The sequence below is a fragment of the Pempheris klunzingeri genome, chromosome 19 (assembly GCF_042242105.1).
Source record: "Pempheris klunzingeri isolate RE-2024b chromosome 19, fPemKlu1.hap1, whole genome shotgun sequence".
Taxonomy (NCBI): domain Eukaryota; kingdom Metazoa; phylum Chordata; class Actinopteri; order Acropomatiformes; family Pempheridae; genus Pempheris; species Pempheris klunzingeri.
In genome coordinates this window covers 9,539,857-9,558,460 of record NC_092030.1, presented here as the reverse complement: position 1 = coordinate 9,558,460, position 18,604 = coordinate 9,539,857, and positions in this window count along the sequence as shown.

Below are 18,604 nucleotides of genomic sequence, written 5' to 3'. Positions count from 1 at the left end.
ATTTGCTCCAAAGCCATATATTTCTAGTATCCTAAATAAATATCCCCATTCTACCCTATCAAATGCTTTTTCAGCATCAAGTGAAACAGCAGCAATTGGCAAGTTGGAATTTGAGAGTGCCCACCTAATATTGATAAACCTCCTTATATTATCTGCCGAACTACGTTTGCGAATGAAACCCACCTGATCTTCATGTACTAAGGAAGTCATGACCTTCTCTAGCCTATTAGCTAAAACCTTGGACAAAATCTTGGTATCCATTGGGATAAGGGAGATTGGACGATAATTTTTACAGTCACAAGGGTCTTTATCTTTTTTAAGAATGAGCGTAATTAAAGCTTTTAATAAGGTATCTGGTAACTGTCCCCTTTCAAATGCCTAATTGTACATACTCAGGAGTAGGGATGTCAGCTCAGAGGCGTAACATTTAAAAAATTCGGCTGTGAAGCCGTCCGGCCCTGGAGCTTTCCCACATGGTAGCTCTTTAATCACCTGAATAATTTCTTCCTTGGTTATTGGGCGATCAAGGTCAGTTTTTTGTGATTCGGACAGCTTGGGGAGATCCAATTCCTGCAAAAATGTCTCCATACTTTCCGCATTATGTTGGTGACCCGCTGTATACAATTTTATATAAAACTCTCTAAACATACTATTGATGTCCACTGATCTGACCTTAAGTTCACCTTCCTCTGTTCTGATGGCTGAGATAATTGATGACAGCTCTCTCTGTTTCAAACAGTTTGCCAGCAATTTCCCAGCCTTATCCCCAGATTCATAATATTTTTGTCTCATTCTGAAGAGCGAGAATTCAACTTTCTGTGACAGGATACTATTAAACTCATATTTGAGCTGTATTAGAACCCTAAGATCATCACCATTAAAAGATTTTTTTAAGCTGGTCTCAACCCTTTTAATTCTGTCTTCAATTTCAATCTGTTTTGCAATATTCCTTTTTTTCTTATGAGAAGCATATTGAATTACATAGCCTCTCAACACCGCTTTCAAAGCTTCCCAGGCTGTCCCCGCAAAGGGCGCTGTGGGCACATTTGTCTCAATGTACATCTTAATTTGACCTCTTAATGCCTCTTTAAACGCAGACTCTTGTAATAGATATGAATTTAATCTCCACCTTGGCATCCGAGTCCTATCACTGAAAGGCAAAACCTCCAAGCTAACTAATGCATGGTCCGAAACTAAAATACTGCCAATGGAACATGACATTACTGACTGTAAAAGATCTTTGGAAATAAGAAAAAAATCTATCCGAGAAAAGGTTGTGTGTGGAGCTGAGAAAAAGGTGTAGTCCCTTCCTTTGGGATTTAAAATCCTCCACACATCTACCAAGCCTAGAGACTCAGCCATGCGTCTCACTACCAGGGTGGCCTTAGGCATCCTAGTTAATATAGTACTACTGCGATCCAGTGTAGGATCCAATATTAAATTAAAATCCCCACCAATGATAGTCTTATAATTTCCAGCCTGTTGCATTTTTGCCTCTAAGTCTATGAAAAATTGTGGCTCATCTCCATTCGGAGCGTAAATGTTTGTTAGAATAATTATGTGACCTTGTATCTCTGACACTATTATAAGGACCCTTCCCATCGTATCTTTAATTTGCCGTACAAATTTAAATTGCAATTTTTCATTTATAAGTGTTAAAACTCCACGGCTTTGGCTGGATCCTACACTGTAATAGACATGGCTCACCCAATCTCTACGTAACTTTTCAGCTTCTACAGCAGAAAGGTGTGTCTCCTGTAAAAACACCACATCCAATTGTCTCGACCTCAAAACAGCAAATATTTTCTTCTTTTTAATTGGATGACCCAGGCCCTTCACATTCCAAGTGGCGATGCGCAAATTGTCAAATCTAGCAGCCATTAACAACTTGAAAATATGGACCTCTGAGATGCAGCCACCCTTCAACTATTAGCTTATAATGATAAACTTTAGACCCTTCTAAACCAGAAACCTTCCCTACCCAGAGACAGCGCCTAACACAGAACTCTGCACTGCTCCCTTTAACAGGACAAAACTGTTGGTCCATGACTGTCGACTGACAAGTGACTTACCCCACACAAATCCCCAGCATAATTATCAGATGTTTATAAATAAAATATTATGAGGAGGGTACTGCAAATAAAATAAAATAAGGGGGAATAACAACTGGTCAAAAGTTACCCAAGTCTTTTAGTTTGTCCGTTTCCCCCTCCTCCACATGTCATGTCTCACACATGAATAACAAGCTCAGCAACTTTGGCCCCGATCCTATCCAGGTGACGGGTTACACCACAACCCCCTGAATAAATTCCATAGCCTTCTTCGGATCCTCAAAACGCTTCTGACCTCCGTTGCAGTCCACTCTCAGAATAGCAGGGTACAGGAGAGCAAACTTCACATTGCGCTCCCTCAAAGCCTTCTTGCACTCCCTGAATTTATCCCGTTTCAGCTGCGTGGCTCGTGCAAAGTCGGGGAAAATCACGATGCGGTTACCTTCCCAGAGAAGCTCTGACTTATTCCGTGCTGTGCGAAGGATGAGCTCCCTATCTGCTGAGCGCAGGAAGCGAGCCAGAATCACGCGCGGTCTCTCCCCTGGATTTGGCCTTGGTGTCGGCGCTCTATGTGCCCGGTCAATCTCTGGTGGCTGCACAGTGTCGTCCCAGTCAAGGATCGATGCCAGTAGTTTCTGAATAAATGCTACCATGTCTCCACTTCCTTTGCCTTCTGGGACGCCCACAAATCGTAGGTTATTGCGCCTGTTGCGGTTCTCCAGATCTTCCAACTTATCACGGAGGTCATCCATGTCCGCTTTGGTGGCTAACGGGTTAGCCTCCAGCGAAGCTCTCATCTTCTTATCTGCATCCTCCAGCCACTCCACCCTCTTCTCCACCTCCACCATGCGCGAAATTAGTGAAGAAAGTTTGCCCTCAACCGAGGCTGTAGATCGGCGAATCACCTCGAGGCCGGCCAAATCGCTGGATATTTTTTGCAATGTCGCAAAGATGTTAGCGATATCCTGTCCCACCTGTGTAGCCTCGGAGCCCTCCGAACCGTCGCCGTCCTGATGTGGGTTTTGAGACCTCAAATGCTTCTTAATGTCCCCGCTTTTTAAATGCTTTGCCATTCTGATCGACCAAGAAGCTTTATATGCGCAAGACACGTTTCTACAACTATCATTTAACTACGAACATAGAAAATATCTGGTGATGCTAGTCGGAGCTTCGGTTCAGGCGGCCATCTTCACCAGTCGCGTCACGTGACTCCCATTAAGTGTGTTTTTTTTTTATCAGAGCTGAGCTCCTAGTTTTTAGCACTTTATTTTATCGTCTTTCCTATTGTTTGGCATGCTCTTCCACATCCTCCTTTTGAGCGGTCGCATGAAATCCCTGAAATGACCACACAGTGCTGATGCATGTCAATAATAGCACTTATTTTATTATTTATATCTTTTATTGTATTCATGAATTTTACTAACATATGGAAAATATTTTTATATGTCTTTTTTATTGGTACATATCCTTAACCTTTTAGCAGCATCACAGCCACATATTTGGATGGAGCACCAATCTTTTAACCACCAGGTCACCAGAGCCGTCATCTGTGGAGGGATCTAACAAACAGAGAACATGGGAAGAGTTGTCTTTTATAACGCAAACATTTTATCCTGCTTTTTTAATGTGTTTTGTTTTTTAGTGTGTGTTTGTTATTGATATGTATATAGATTTTAAAAGCACTTACCTTCACTTGCATGCACTTTTCTCCTTTTATGACAACCCCATGGGCACTTTTATGGCAGGATTGGTTGCTTTTAGACAGCACTCGCTCCCTCCTCTGTCCTCCCTCCAGGTGGCACAATGACGAACCAGCAGTCCATCTTCTTACCTTTGGAACCCACCACTATTTACCCACTCAGTTTTTATTTCATTTATGTTTTTTTATTTCTTTTATGGTTTTATGTACAGTTTTTAATGATATTTTATGGACAGTTTTATAAATGTGACTCGGATCTCTTTTTAATTTAAAATGGCCCTTTTAACCCACTGACACTCCTCACCAAGGATACCATCCACCACTGCTTTCCTCTAACTTCCACTCATCGCTGGACCAACCACTCAACAAACTCCTGGAGGAGTACAAAGGAGTTAGGTAAGACAACTGGACCTGGTGTGCACACTGAAGATTACCTATATACACCCCATGTTCAGCCTGATAATGGTGGTTCCTCATGGAACACACCATTAATGGTGGACATACACTACCTGGAACAGCCACCGGAAGCCAGCGAGAGACCACTCCTGAAGAATCCAGCCGGAAGCAGTGAGGGTTGGTGAGTCCACTGGGCCTCAAGGGATCCCCAGTCCATCTGTTCTGTCCAGTCATTAATTACTGTGTGTTTTATTGTGTTTTTATGTTTTACCCTTAACCCTTTTGTGTCTCTTCTCTTCCCTCACAGACCATTTTATTGTTTTTTTAAACTGGGAGCTTGCTTTCTGCCTGTCATAACGACTATCTGAATTGCTGTATTAGCTAATTTTAACCATCCCAGATGCCACTATGACCATCCCGCTCCATAACCGGTATGGGATCCTGGCCCAGAATACAAATTTGGGTGAGTGTGAGGCAAACTGCAATAACAAAAAGCCTATGGCCCCTGGAGACCTGGCGCTTTGTAAAAAGTATTTTAAACTTTTACAAGCAGGCCACCATTCCGAAATTTTAAACAACTCGGCCAGCTCTGGGTCTCTTCCCTCTGGAATGCAGAGACAAGCCTCCAAACTGACTGCATTTATTAAACCCTCTTCACCTACAGCAGATACTCTGGAAAAGGTCAAGCAGAATACATTGATGTGGCTGAGCAACAACCTACAGATCCTAAGGGAACATTATGATTATATCATAGCCACAGCCCTGGAGGAACTACAGGGGTTTCACTTGGGGGCCTTTAACAAGGCTTTAACCTGGGGAAGAGCACGGTATAAAAGGAAACTCACCTCCACCTCAGTAAACACATTAAAATCCTTTCTACAGTCATCACAGGTCCTCCCTCCTACTCATACCTCCCCTCTAGTACTGTGCCCAGAGGATTTCCCATCTCTGCCCAAGGCTAACTCACCTTTGTGGCCCACCTCATATGCACAGGCTCTGAAAAGACCCCCCCCTGTAAATACCACAGTATTAATAAACTCACCAGCAATAGTCTCCCCCCAGGCCCACTCACCTCCACGCAGTCCTGGACAGTCACACAGTCCTCTGGATTCACGCAGTCCAGGGGAAAAGGAAAATGGGAACTTTATTCCCACACTCAGGCCTCATGTCCCACCCAAAAGGCCACTCCTGGTGCAGGCCTCGGTGGAGGTGGTGAAACCCAGGGACCTCCCTCTGGCCCTACAGGGGGACATCCCATTAGCCGAGGTTAGCATAACCGCTAGCCCCCAAGCTAAAGGCCTTCCCCCTCACCAGACAGAACGCTCACTGATAGCCCTTAGCAACAATAACAGTCCGGAAAATATCAATAACACTAATAAAAGATTACTTACCTCATATTCCAACGTCGTAGTAGAAGACAACTCCATTATTTCTGCCTCCCTTCCAGACTCCGAACCACAGGAGCCCCGGCATGCAACGGAGCGGTCACCGGTACTGGCTATAGTGGTGTCGGGTGGACACAAAAAAATTATGATGGGTCACACTGCAAACGATACTTCTTATCTGAGTGAATCCCAATCTGAGTCCCCCAACACTAGCCAAACAAGCTCACCGCTGGTGCCCGTTCCGGCCGCACGCCGGGAACCGTTCACACATCCTAGAACAGCACGAAAAAATCCATTGCCGGTTCAATCACATTCAAAAACCTATAGTTATAATGGGAGACTCAAACCTGGCTCGTATCCCTACCTTCTGTGATGACCAGGTCCAGGTAGACAGCTTCCCAGGAGCCACCTTTTACCACCTGAAGGGGGTCCTGGAGAAGCTGAACCCAACTCCTAACACTCAGAAAGTGGTTCTGGCTGCGGGACTAAATAACTGTCTCTCCAAGCAAACCACGACCACCACCTGGAAACAATTACAGCAGCTGATGAAAATGGCAGAAAGCAAGTTCCCTAATGCAACTCTGTATGTTCCTGTGATAAACTTCTCTCCCAGGCTGGAACTCAAACAACAGACACTTCTCTATACACCCTCTATAACATCACCAACCTCTCCAGATCCTACAGGCTCACCACGGAGGAGAGCGAGGCCCTGGAAAGGGGACTCACCTTCATCCCCACTCCGGGACCAAAGAGCCGCACGGAGCTTAGAAGGGACTTACAGGTGCTGGTCATATAATTAGAATATCATGAAAAAGTTGATTTATTTCAGTAATTCCATTCAAAAAGTGAAATTTGTATATTATATTCATTCATTACACACAGACTGATATATTTCAAGTGTTTATTTCTTTTACTTTTGATGATTATAACTGACAACTAATGAAAAACCCAAATTCAGTATCTCGGAAAATTAGAATATTACTTAATACTGATACAAAAAAAAGATTTCTAGAAATGTTGGCCAACTGAAAGGTATGAACATGAAAAGTATGAGCATGTACAGCACTCAATACTTAGTTGGGGCTCCTTTGGCCTGAATTACTGCAGCAATGCGGCGTGGCATGGAGTCGATCAGTCTTTGGCACTGCTCAGGTGTTGTGAGAGCCCAGGTTGCTCTGATAGTGGCCTTCAGCTCTTCTGCATTGTTGGGTCTGGCGTATCGCATTTTCCTCTTCACAATACCCCATAGATTTTCTATGGGATTAAGGTCAGGCGAGTTTGCTGGTCAATTAAGAACTGGTCCTTAAACCAGGTACTGGTAGCTTTGGCACTGTGTGCAGGTGCCGAGTCCTGTTGGAAAATGAAATCTGCATCTCCATAAAGTTGGTCAGCAGCAGGAAGCATGAAGTGCTCAAAAACTTCCTGGTAGACGGCTGCGTTGACCTTGGACCTAAGAAAACACAGTGGACCAACACCAGCAGATGACATGGCACCCCAAACCATCACTGACTGTGGAAACTTTACACTCGACTTCAAGCAACGTGGATTCTGTGCCTCTCCTCTCTTCCTCCAGACTCTGGGACCTTGATTTCCAAAGGACATGCAAAATTTACTTTCATCAGAGAACATAACTTTGGACCACTCAGCAGCAGTCCAGTCCTTTTTGTCTTTAGCCCAGGCGAGACGCTTGTGACGCTGTCTCTTGTTCAAGAGTGGCTTGACACAAGGAATGCGACAGCTGAAACCCATGTCTTGCATATGTCTGTGCGTGGTGGTTCTTGAAGCACTCACTCCAGCTGCAGTCCACTCTTTGTGAGTCTCCCCCACATTTTTGAATGGATTTTGTTTCACAATCCTCTCCAGGTTGCGGTTATCCCTATTGCTTGTACGCTTTTTTCTACCACATCTTTTCCTTCCCTTCGCCTCTCTATTAATGTGCTTGGACACAGAGCTCTGTGAACAGCCAGCCTCTTTAGCAATGACCTTTTGTGTCTTGCCCTCCTTGTGCAAGGTGTCAATGGTCATCTTTTGGACAACTGTCAGGTCAGCAGTCTTCCCCATGATTGTGTAGCCTACAGAATTAGACTGAGAGACCATTTAAAAGCCTTTGCAGGTGTTTTGAGTTAATTAGCTGATTAGAGTGTGGCACCAGGTGTCTTCAATATTGAACCTTTCCACAATATTCTAATTTTCTGAGATACTGAATTTGGGTTTTTCATTAGTTGTCAGTTATAATCATCAAAATTAAAAGAAATAAACACTTGAAATATATCAGTCTGTGTGTAATGAATGAATATAATATACAAATTTCACTTTTTGAATGGAATTACTGAAATAAATCAACTTTTTCATGATATTCTAATTATATGACCAGCACCTGTATATACATACCACAGGAGGCTGAAATTATTGGATCACTTTAATATTGAAAACAATTTTCAACATGAACCATTTACAAACGCATCCACCTGGGATCCCAAATTAGAATCCGTTTCAGAATCCATACAACTTCTCATAAAAAAAGACTTAGATAGTTTCAGTAATTACAAACCCAAACCACCCACCAGATACAATCTCACTCAGGCACAATCACAGGCAATCAGACAACTTAGCAATAACCAATAACACAGAAATTGATTCATAATATAGTAATCAGACTACACCAGAATAAATACATCTCATCCAAACAGTTACAATACTTACTAGGCTCAGATAAACCCCGCCCAAGACTCTTCTATCTTCTGCCAAAGATCCATAAGCCTCCTGGGGGTGGACTGTCCCTTTCAAGGTTCCGTGCGGCCGTCCTATTGTAAGTGACTGTGGCTCAGAGTCGTATCCTATAGCAGAATATATTGATTTTTACTTAAACCCTCTCTCACAAAAACACAATAGTATGATTTTGTATGTAAATAAACTTAAAGGACTACAAATACCACAAAATGTATTTCTATTTTCCATAGACATCAACTCATTATACACCAACATTGATACGACTCTGGGCCTACAAGCGATTAAAGATACCTTTCGCAGGTTCCCGGACCCCAAACGCCCGAAAGGGGATGTTTTAGAGCTGCTGGGAAGAAACAGCCTTCACAAAATGCAAACACCTACCGTTAACATATTACAGATATTTAGACGACATCTTTGGGATCTGGGGGAACTCCACAGCAGAGTTTCAGGAGTTCCTCACAGTCCTAAACACACACCACCCATCCATAACCATCACACATAATATACAAACAGAAAAAATAGAATTCTTGGACACACAGGTTTTTTTCATCCCCCACGATGAAACATACAAAAAATTAGCCGCAAGAGTATACTTCAAGGACACAGACAGACACACACTCTTACACAAATCCAGTTTTCACCCTAAGCATACATACAAAGAACTCATCAAATCACAACTCATCCGCTTCCATAGAATCTGTAGCTTCCCAGAGGACATTGAGAAGGCCACATCCACACTGTTTGCAGCGCTGAGACCCCGTGGCTACTCCAGATGCTTCCTGAGGGAAATTAAAGGGGAGGTGAAACAAATATTTCAGAGGGGAGGGAAATACAGCAGAGAAACGGACAACAGAACTACTGTACCGTTTGTGGCGATGTACTCCCAGGACCTGGTGAGGCTCGGCTCTAGGATTAAGTCCCACTTCCAGGAAGCCCAAATAACCAATGGGGATCTGGAGAGGTACAGAACCATCTCAGCCTACAGAAGGAACAAGAATCTGAAGGACATATTAGTCCATTCCAGCCTCACACAGGGGAGAGGGAAATCACAGGACTACAGCAGATATCTTTTAAAACCCAAGTTTATTTTTAATAACTGGTCAGGATCAGGGGCCCACAACATGGACCTCAACACAACCAACTTAGTCTATGGACAGAATCACAATACTCTACACTCACCTCCATGAACACTCCACAGACAACATAACTATATTTGGACTAGAAACAAACATAAACTGGACAAAACAACAGAGGCAAAGAACTGAAAGGAGATGGATAAATACACTGAAAACCTGCTTCCCAGCTGGTCTTAATGAAAGACTGGGATAGCAGTGAAGGTGCCTCCACCTGCTGGACAAAGTGGAGAACCACAACTGAAATCCACCATGGTCTCCATTAACTGCAAATAAAATTAGGTATAAAAGGAAAATTAAGGATAGTACCAAACAAATTACAATTTTAACTTATTTAATTTATTTTATTGTATTTAGTAATCCTTTTTTGATTTTATGGTTTGGTGTGAAGCTTGTTTTTTATCGGAGCTGAGCTCCTGGTTTTTAGCACTTACTTGCATGCTCTCCCATATCCTCCTGTTGAGTGGTTGCATGAGACTCCTGGAAGGATCACACAGTACCAATGCATGTTAACAACAGCACTTATTTTATTATTATTTATATCTTTTATTGTATTTATGTCTCTTTTATATCTCTTATTTATGAGTACACATCCTTAACCTTTTAGCCACATCACATTGTTGAATTAGAATTTAATATGACCATAGAATGTTTCAGGCCTTCTCAAATAAAGTTACTCTCTCCTCATGAGAGTGAACAGAATATGTCAATCTGACCTCCACAGACGTGGCTTCTTCTGTATTGTTTTGTTAAGAAGATAGACAGAATGTACCAGACGGATCTTGATTGTAATAATTTTGTTGTGCTAATCATATTCTAAAGTTATGATTAGAGATACACGCCTACGCAAACAACATCCACAAGTGTTTGAATATTATATGATCACACCAGGGATGCACTATCTGTGACGCACACACCGAAATGGCCAGTTAGAGACAGTCACGTATAGTACTCGGTCCAGCCAACCCTTTAAAAAGCATATGCATGAAAGAGTCGGGGCTCACTGCCAGAGGTCCATGAGGCCTCTGTCACTCCGAGCCCAGCGCTGTATGTACTTTATCTGTGACTTCTGTGACTGGAATAAAACTGCTATTGGGAACTGCAGAACTCTCCGGCTGAAATCCTCGGACTGTCAATAAAAGAACCGGGAGAATCTAACAACATCCCTCTTTTTGAATGGAGCACCAATCTTTTAGCCACCAGGTAACCAGAGTCGTCATTGGGGGAGGAATCTAAAAACAAAAAAACAGAAAACACAGGAAAAGAGTTGCCTTTCATAATGCAAACATTTTATCCTGCTTTTTTTTGTTTTTAATTAAAACCTGCCCCTCTTTTCCTTTTATTTTTTAGGCTTTTATTTTGAGTGGGTTCATTTACACTCTGAGAGAAGCCAAATGAGTCCAATGATGAGACAAAAGCAGTGCTAAGACCATCATTATCATTGTCCACATGAATATTAAAGTCACCTACTATAATTACTTTATCTACACTAAGGACCAAATCTGATAGAAACTCTGAGAACTCAGTTAAGAATTCATGGGCCAGGAGGGCGGTACACTGTAACTAATAAGACTGGCTTTAGTGTTTTCCAGGTTGGATGAGATAAGCTAAGAACAAGGCTTTCAAATGAATAATAGTTAAGTTTAGGTCTAGGTTGGACTAGTAAACTAGAGTTGAAAATGGCTGCAACTCCACCTCCTCGTCCAGAGTCTCGAGGAATGTGAGTATTAGTATGACTGGGAGGAGCGGCTTCATTGAGGCTAACATATTCATGGCGCAGCCAGGTTTCAGTCAGACACAATAAATCACTACGGTGGTCTGATATCAGGTCTGATATTGTCAGTACTATAGTTTATAGGTTTTTTTCCTTTTAAAGGGGAGTTTTTCTTTGCCACTGTTGCCTAATATAATATCTGTTGCTTGCTCATGTGGGGATTCTTGAATCCTTAATTTTGAATTCCTGAATCGTTGGGTCTCTCTCTTAATTAAGAGTTTGGTCTAGACCTGTTCTGTATATAAAGCGTCATGAGATAGCGCTGTTATGAATTGGCGCTATATAAATAAAGATTGATTGATTGTCATTTTGAACACTCAAAGCGCTTTAACATTACATTCTCATTCACACATCATTCATTCAGGAGGAATCTAAGTTAAAGGAGACTATTCTTTCACACACTGAAGCCATGCTTCAGGAGCAAGTTGGGTGCCCAGCAAACAATGTGGGCTTCATAGACAATTGGCAGTCTTTTTGGGGAAGACATGGTCTTATTAGAAGAGACAGCATCCATCCCACTTTGGAAGGAGCTGCACTCTTAACTAGAAATATGGCTAAGTTTATAACTCCAAACACTTGACAATCCAGAGTCGAGACCAGGAAGCAGAGCTGCAATCTTACACGCTTCTCTGCTCCTCCATTAGAACAATCACCCACCCAACATCCCATAAAGACTGTGTCCATCCCCCGACCATTTAAATCTTTTAAGTCTATGAAGTCAAACAGGAGAGGAGTTCTGCATAAAAACGTAATCAAAGTTAATACCACCGTTGGCAATGTCAAACAGGACAGGAGAGTTAAATGTGAACTTTTACATATCAGATCTCTCCCATTCAAAGCTGTTTTAGTAAATGATCTCATATCAGACCATCATATTGATTTATTGTGTCTTACTGAAGCCTGGCTGCATCCTGAAGAATATGTTAGCCTTAATGAAGCCACTCCCCCCAGTCATATTAATACTCATATTCCTCAAGACTCTGGATGAGGAGGTGGAGTTGCAGCCATCTTTAACTCTAGTTTAATTGCCCAACCTAGACCTAAACTTAACTATAATTCATCTGAAAGCCTTGTTCTTAGCTTCTGTCATCCACCCTGGAAAACACTAAAGTTTTCTTAGTTGTTACAGTGTACCGCCCTCCTGGCCCGTATTCTGAATTCTTAACTGAGTTAACTCAGAGATTCTATCAGATTTAATCCATAGTGTAGACAAAGTAATTATAGTAGGTGACTTTAATATTTATGTGGACAAGGATAATGATGGTCTTTGCACTGCTTTCATATCACTATTGGACTCAATTGGCTTCTCTCATAGTGTAAATGAACTCACTCACTGTTTTAAGACTTAGACTTAGACTTCTTTATTTTATCCCCCATAGGGGGAAATTTTCTTGTTACAGCAGCAACAATATAAACAGGGAGAGTGAAAGAAACAAAGCAATAGAAAAGACAAAAAATAGCAAATATAAATATAAATATAAATATAAATATATGGATTGTGATGAAATGAAATAAATATTTACACCATAGGATATTTACACTGTAGACAGGAATGGAATGACATGGATGGTAGGCAGTATATTAACATCAGCCAGTGATGCTGGTGTTATAGAGTCTGATGGCTGATGGGAGAAATGACCTGCGGTAGCGTTCCTTCTTGCAGGGTGGGTGCCTCAGCCTGCTGCTGAAAGAGCTGCTGAGGGCCCCCACAGTCTCATGCAGGGGGTGAGAGGGGTTGTCCATGATGGACTTGAGTTTTGTTAGTGTCCTCCTCTCACCCACCTCCTCTATGGAGTTTAACCACACTCTTGACCTTGTTCTGGCTTATGGTGTTGAAATTGAACAGTTAACAGTCTTCCCACATAACTCTATTCTATTTGACCATTACCTGATAACTTTGGATTTTTTGTTACTGGACTATGCACTATATGACAAAAAGGTCCTCACTAGATGCTTATCTGATAGTGCTGTTGCCAAATTTAAAGAAGTGATTCCTTCAGTATTTCAGCCAGTGTGTCACTGTGCTATGGAAGACCGCTATGCTAATCTTAGCCCCTCCCAAATTGATTATCTGGTCACTGCGAATAACACTAGACTCCATCGTCGCTCTAAAAAAGAAGATAATTAAAGAAAAGAGACAAGCTCCCTGGTATAATTCTGAGACTCGTGAACTTAAGCAATATTTGCAAAAAACTTGAAGGGATATGGCGTGCCACCAAATTGGAAGACTCCCGCTTAATCTGGCAAGAAAACCTATAGAAAGGCCCTCTGTAATTCCAGAGCCACCTATTATTCCTCACAGATACAAGAAAATAAAAACAACCCTAGATTTCTGTTCAGCACATTTGCCAAGCTGACAAGGGCCAGAACTCCACTGATCCTTGTGTTCTTTTAGAGCTCAGTAGCAACGACTTCATGAGCTTCTTTAATGATAAAATCCATCATTCCTGGCCTCAACAGGCTCTGATTCAACCTTAAACTCAGGAATCATGGAAACAGCTGTTGGGCTTAATGTGCATTTGGACTGTTTTTCTCAAATTGATCTTCCTGAATTGGTTTCAACAATTTCCTCATCCAAACCGTCAACATGTCTCCTAGACCCCATTCCTACTGGGCTACTTAAGGAAGTCCTGCCCTTAATTTACACATCCCTAATGAATATGATCAATCAGTCTTTACTAACAGGCTACGTACCCCAGTCCTTTAAAGTAGCAGTAATTAAACCTCTCCTGAAAAAGCCTATTCTTGATTCAGGTGTATTAGCCAACTATAGACGTATATCCAACCTTCCCTTTCTCTCAAAGATCCTCGAGAAAGTAGTAGCCAACCAGCTGTGTAATTTCCTAAATTTTAATAGTCTATTTGAAGATTTTCAGTCAGGTTTTAGAGCAAACCGTAGCACAGAAACCACACTGGTGAAGGTTACAAACGACCTCCTTATGGCATCAGACAGAGAACTTCTGTCTGTACTTGTCTTGTTAGATCTGAGTGCTGCGTTTGATACCATTGACCACACTTCATTGGCATAAAAGGAACTGCATTAAGCTGGTTTAAGTCCTATCTCTCAGATTGATTTCAGTTTGTACACATTAACAATGAGTCCTCTGTCCACACTAAAGTTAGACATGGAGTTCCACAAGGTTCAGTGCATATAATCAGGAAGCACTCCATTAATTTCCACTGTTATGCAGATGATACCCAATTATATTTATCAATAAAGCCAGATGAATCCAATCAGTTAGCTAAACTTCAAGTATGCCTTAAGGACGTAAAGTCCTGGACCAACAATTTTCTGCGGCTAAACTCAGACAAAACTGAAGTTATTCTGCTTGGCCCCAGACACCTTAGACACACCAGGCCGTTGAGCTCATTGTTCTGCCTGTGGATGCAACAGTTACTTTTGACTTTCTTCCACTAAACCTGTGAGTCGTGTGCGTTCACCAAATGATTGCAGACCATAAACAGCTGTTTGCATTTGACAGGTATCCTGTCAAACACCATTCAGACTGCAACGGAATCAGTGGTGTAAAAGAAGGTTACTGTTGTTGGGCCTCACCACATGGTGAAGACCACGTTTCTTTGTCTGTGGAACTATGGACTCCCTCCCTGAACTCCATTCCCCAGTGTCCCCAAGTTTCACAGATAGGTGTGAAATCACCCCTGGACCCAGCTCCACAGCCACCATTGGCCAGAGTGGGACACATGATTTTACGACCTCATGCCAACAAAACCAGGTTACCCCCCCATCCTCTTTCTCTTCTCCGGACATCTCTGGAGAGATCACCTCTTTCTCTTTCCACCTCTCCCCTGAAGAGAAGAGGTACTCTTTCCGGACGTCTCTCCTCAAGAGGAGAGACTCCTCTCTCCTGATCTCCCACCTGAAGAGAGAGATCCTCTCTTTTCCAGCCCTGGACCCCAGAGGGTCAACTAAGCCTGAGTGTGGCCTGTACAAGAGCAGACCACCTCCTTCATGGTAGCGACACAAAGTCCTGCCTGAATCAAGCAGATCAGCGCCAGCAGGTATGACCCAGAGTCTGCCAGCTGATAACCAGAGCAACAGGAGCACACCAACAAGTTAGCACCGAGCTGCTAACTAACAGGAACGAAGGAGCGGCCAGATTCCTCCAGCCTGCAACCACACAGCAAAGGACAAAGAACCACACCTTTCCTCCAGCAACAAGCTGAGAAAGCAGCATACTCAAGGACTCTTCTTCTCCCCCTTTAAGGACTAGTAACAAACTCTAACTGGGCATAATTAGCATAACATTACTGCATACATGGTTTATCCTTGTTAATGTATTTGATTTGCTTTAGTGTTCATTGAGTTTGGTTATTGTGATGTGTTGTAGTTTACTGCCGTTGCAGCCATTAAGTTTAGTTGATGTTAGTTTGCCCACATAGACACAGGGTCTACAGACTAACCATCTTCTCTTCTAACCTGCACCTTTATCTACACACTCACACATACAGTTTACAATAGGCCTAGACTGAGCGAAAAAGCTAAGCTAACAGCTACAGCACTTAGCTTTCCTTTGTTTCCTCTGCCCCACACCCCAGGGGGTCTGACCATCACCATTTGGGCTCTCCCCCACCTTAATGGTCTTCCATCTCACATTCCTCCTGCCTAATCTCACACACACACACACACACACACACACCCTATTGTTTGTTTGCTAGTCATAGACAGTTAGATTGTTTGATTGATTTTGTTCTGTTTTAATAAATGTTTTAATGCATGCTGTCTTCTTTAATGTTGTACAGGGGTGAATACTGCCAACCTCTACACTGTCAAGAACTCCAAAATCCTTCAGTTAGCTATCAATGTGGTAATTTTGGTAGTAGTTATTAAGTTAATTATTAAACATAATTCCAAATTGATAGTTTAGTAACCTTTTATGAGACTGAATCAATTAAACCGGCTATCTTTTCCTCGTTTATCGAGGTGGTGCCCCAATCAAGGTGGACTTTATACAAAGTTCCAATAATTTTAATAATTATTAATTATCTTTGATAATTATTAATTATTTCTGATAGCCAAATTGAACTTACCACTTGTTAAACCCCAACACTGTATTATTTCATGGCAAGACTTGGTAAAACTTACAAGCTGACGGTACACCGTGCACACAGTTCCATCATACACCATCAGCTCAGACTAACTACTGCAACTGGTCTTCTTCCATGTGGCTTGCAATAATATTCCAAAACAGATGATTCTATTACGCTTACCGTCACCTACTGGTCAGTGAAATAATGCATAAGTGACAACAGAATTAAATGTTACAATATTTTAAATTTAAGGGATTGGGTATGTCTTAGAAAACTTTTTTAAAGGTGCCACAGGGTCAACTCAACAGATATCGTCATGGTTCAGAGTCAGGGCAGGGGAGATGGCAATGGCCCTTCATGGTTTGGTGTGGACCACCTCTTCACCAGAGTAGTCAGGGAGCAAGGGATGAAGAATGTGCCATATCACCATAATTATTAACATAAAGTCATGCCATTCTCTACTGATCAGCCAAACCAGTGGAGTGGATTTAGGAATTAGTATGTGTTCTGTTGCGTCGTTCTGCACCAACAGGTATGTCTTTCAAGAACACACTTCTATTAGAGGGTTACCTCTATGGAAAGTCCTAGGTTGAAGAAGAGAAAGAAGGGTTGAAAAAGGTTTAAGCATTAACCCTGGTAAAACATATTATATATGTGTAAGCATATGGCCACCTCTTTGGTTTTAGCTGGTATTACTACATGTCGTTTGTTGGCCATCTGGTAGGCTTCAGGAATGGTTTGTCCTTTGAGAAGGGTCATTCTAGGCTGCTGTCAAAGACCATAGAATATTGTTGACAGTGTCTACTTGAACACCCAGTCTGACAAGTACATCACTACCCACATAGACCAGGTGTGGTAGAACAGGAACGATCAAGAAGTGGTCTCTGGTTCAATTGTCCATCTAAGTACAGATGCCTTAGTGTTTTGGAATTCACGTCAATCACCTCTGCTATTGTGTGACTGATGATGATGTTGTTGAGCCACAGTGGTGGTGAGTAACTGCAACCCCGGTCAGTTTGTTGAGGCGAGAAGGACCCATGACTGTTGGTAGGGAAAATGGGTTGAGGGGGAATTTTTGGCGGGGCTTTGCGGTGTGTCTCCAGACACTCCATGGGCAAGGATTTGGTGTCAAGAACCAAGATGATATTGCCAATTAAAGCCAATTAACTCACATAGGCTGATTAAGGAGAGTGGGCATATCATGACACCAAGATAATGGATAGTGGTGGGATGGAGGTTTTGTATAGAGGAGTTTTCATCTTCCTCCATCCATGGTTTGTTTCTGGATCCAAAGTAAGCTTGATGCAGATGGTTGTAGTACTGTTGAGGAGGCTCTTTCCTCTCTTTTTTGATGGGCAATAGAAAAGCCTGTTTGTGATAGGAAATTGGAGAACTCATCAATTAATGCCTGGCAAAGCAAGTCATAGTTGTGTCCTGATATGGTTAGGCTGGTGCTCAATGAAACTGTTGACATTACAACTAGAAGTAACCTTAATTGATACATGCTGTTTTTTGGACACGTTTTTTTTGGACACCTATTCTATCCTATCAGGATCAGGACTGTTTTAATGTGGCTTTCTCATGAGCTGATTGGTCGTCTCATTGTGAACCGTAATTATCATGTGACAACTCCCGCTCCTCCTGCTTGGGTCTGTCTCACTTTTCTGTTTTGCAGTCTCTGGGAGCTGTTAGAGGGTGGAGCTGGGAGTTTCGCCTTGTTTCCTACCCATCTGGGTGTGGCCTCCAGAAAGGATAAACGGCCTGCCTTTCTGGGAGTTCACTCTCTCTCAGCAAGGCCAGCATCAACCAGCACAGCCTTTCTCCTCTGTTTGCTTTGCTGCAGATATCCAACATCCACAACACATTTCCACCCATCCACACTGCTGACACAACTGATTCCTCTCTATCTTCCACACTTCATCTCGTTATTATTATGTGGGACAATTTATGTTAAATAAATCTTATTCTTTGACAGCCTTAGCTGTGTGTTGTTTGCCTTCTTGTTATCACCTCTGAGCCAGGTGGTAACAATCACCATGCTGTAAATATTAGTTCACATAGGTGGATCCTAGCCGCCTGGTTGAAAATCAGGAATCCCAACCCTAACAGCTAGACCATATGACCAAAACCGCATATTATAAGAAATTTGTGGTTCATGCATTTTCACATGTAATATGCTTTTTTCACATCTAAAATGAAAATTCCACATGTTGATGTCATATAATGTGTCAAAGTCACGTCACATTCATCATTTTCACATGTAAAAATAAAGTCCCACGTGAAAATGTCAAATTAATATGACTTTGACACACTTTATTTTCACATGTGGTCCATCTGGTCCCAAAACAATGTTAGACTACTGCATCTGGAGATAGGAAAAGAGGACA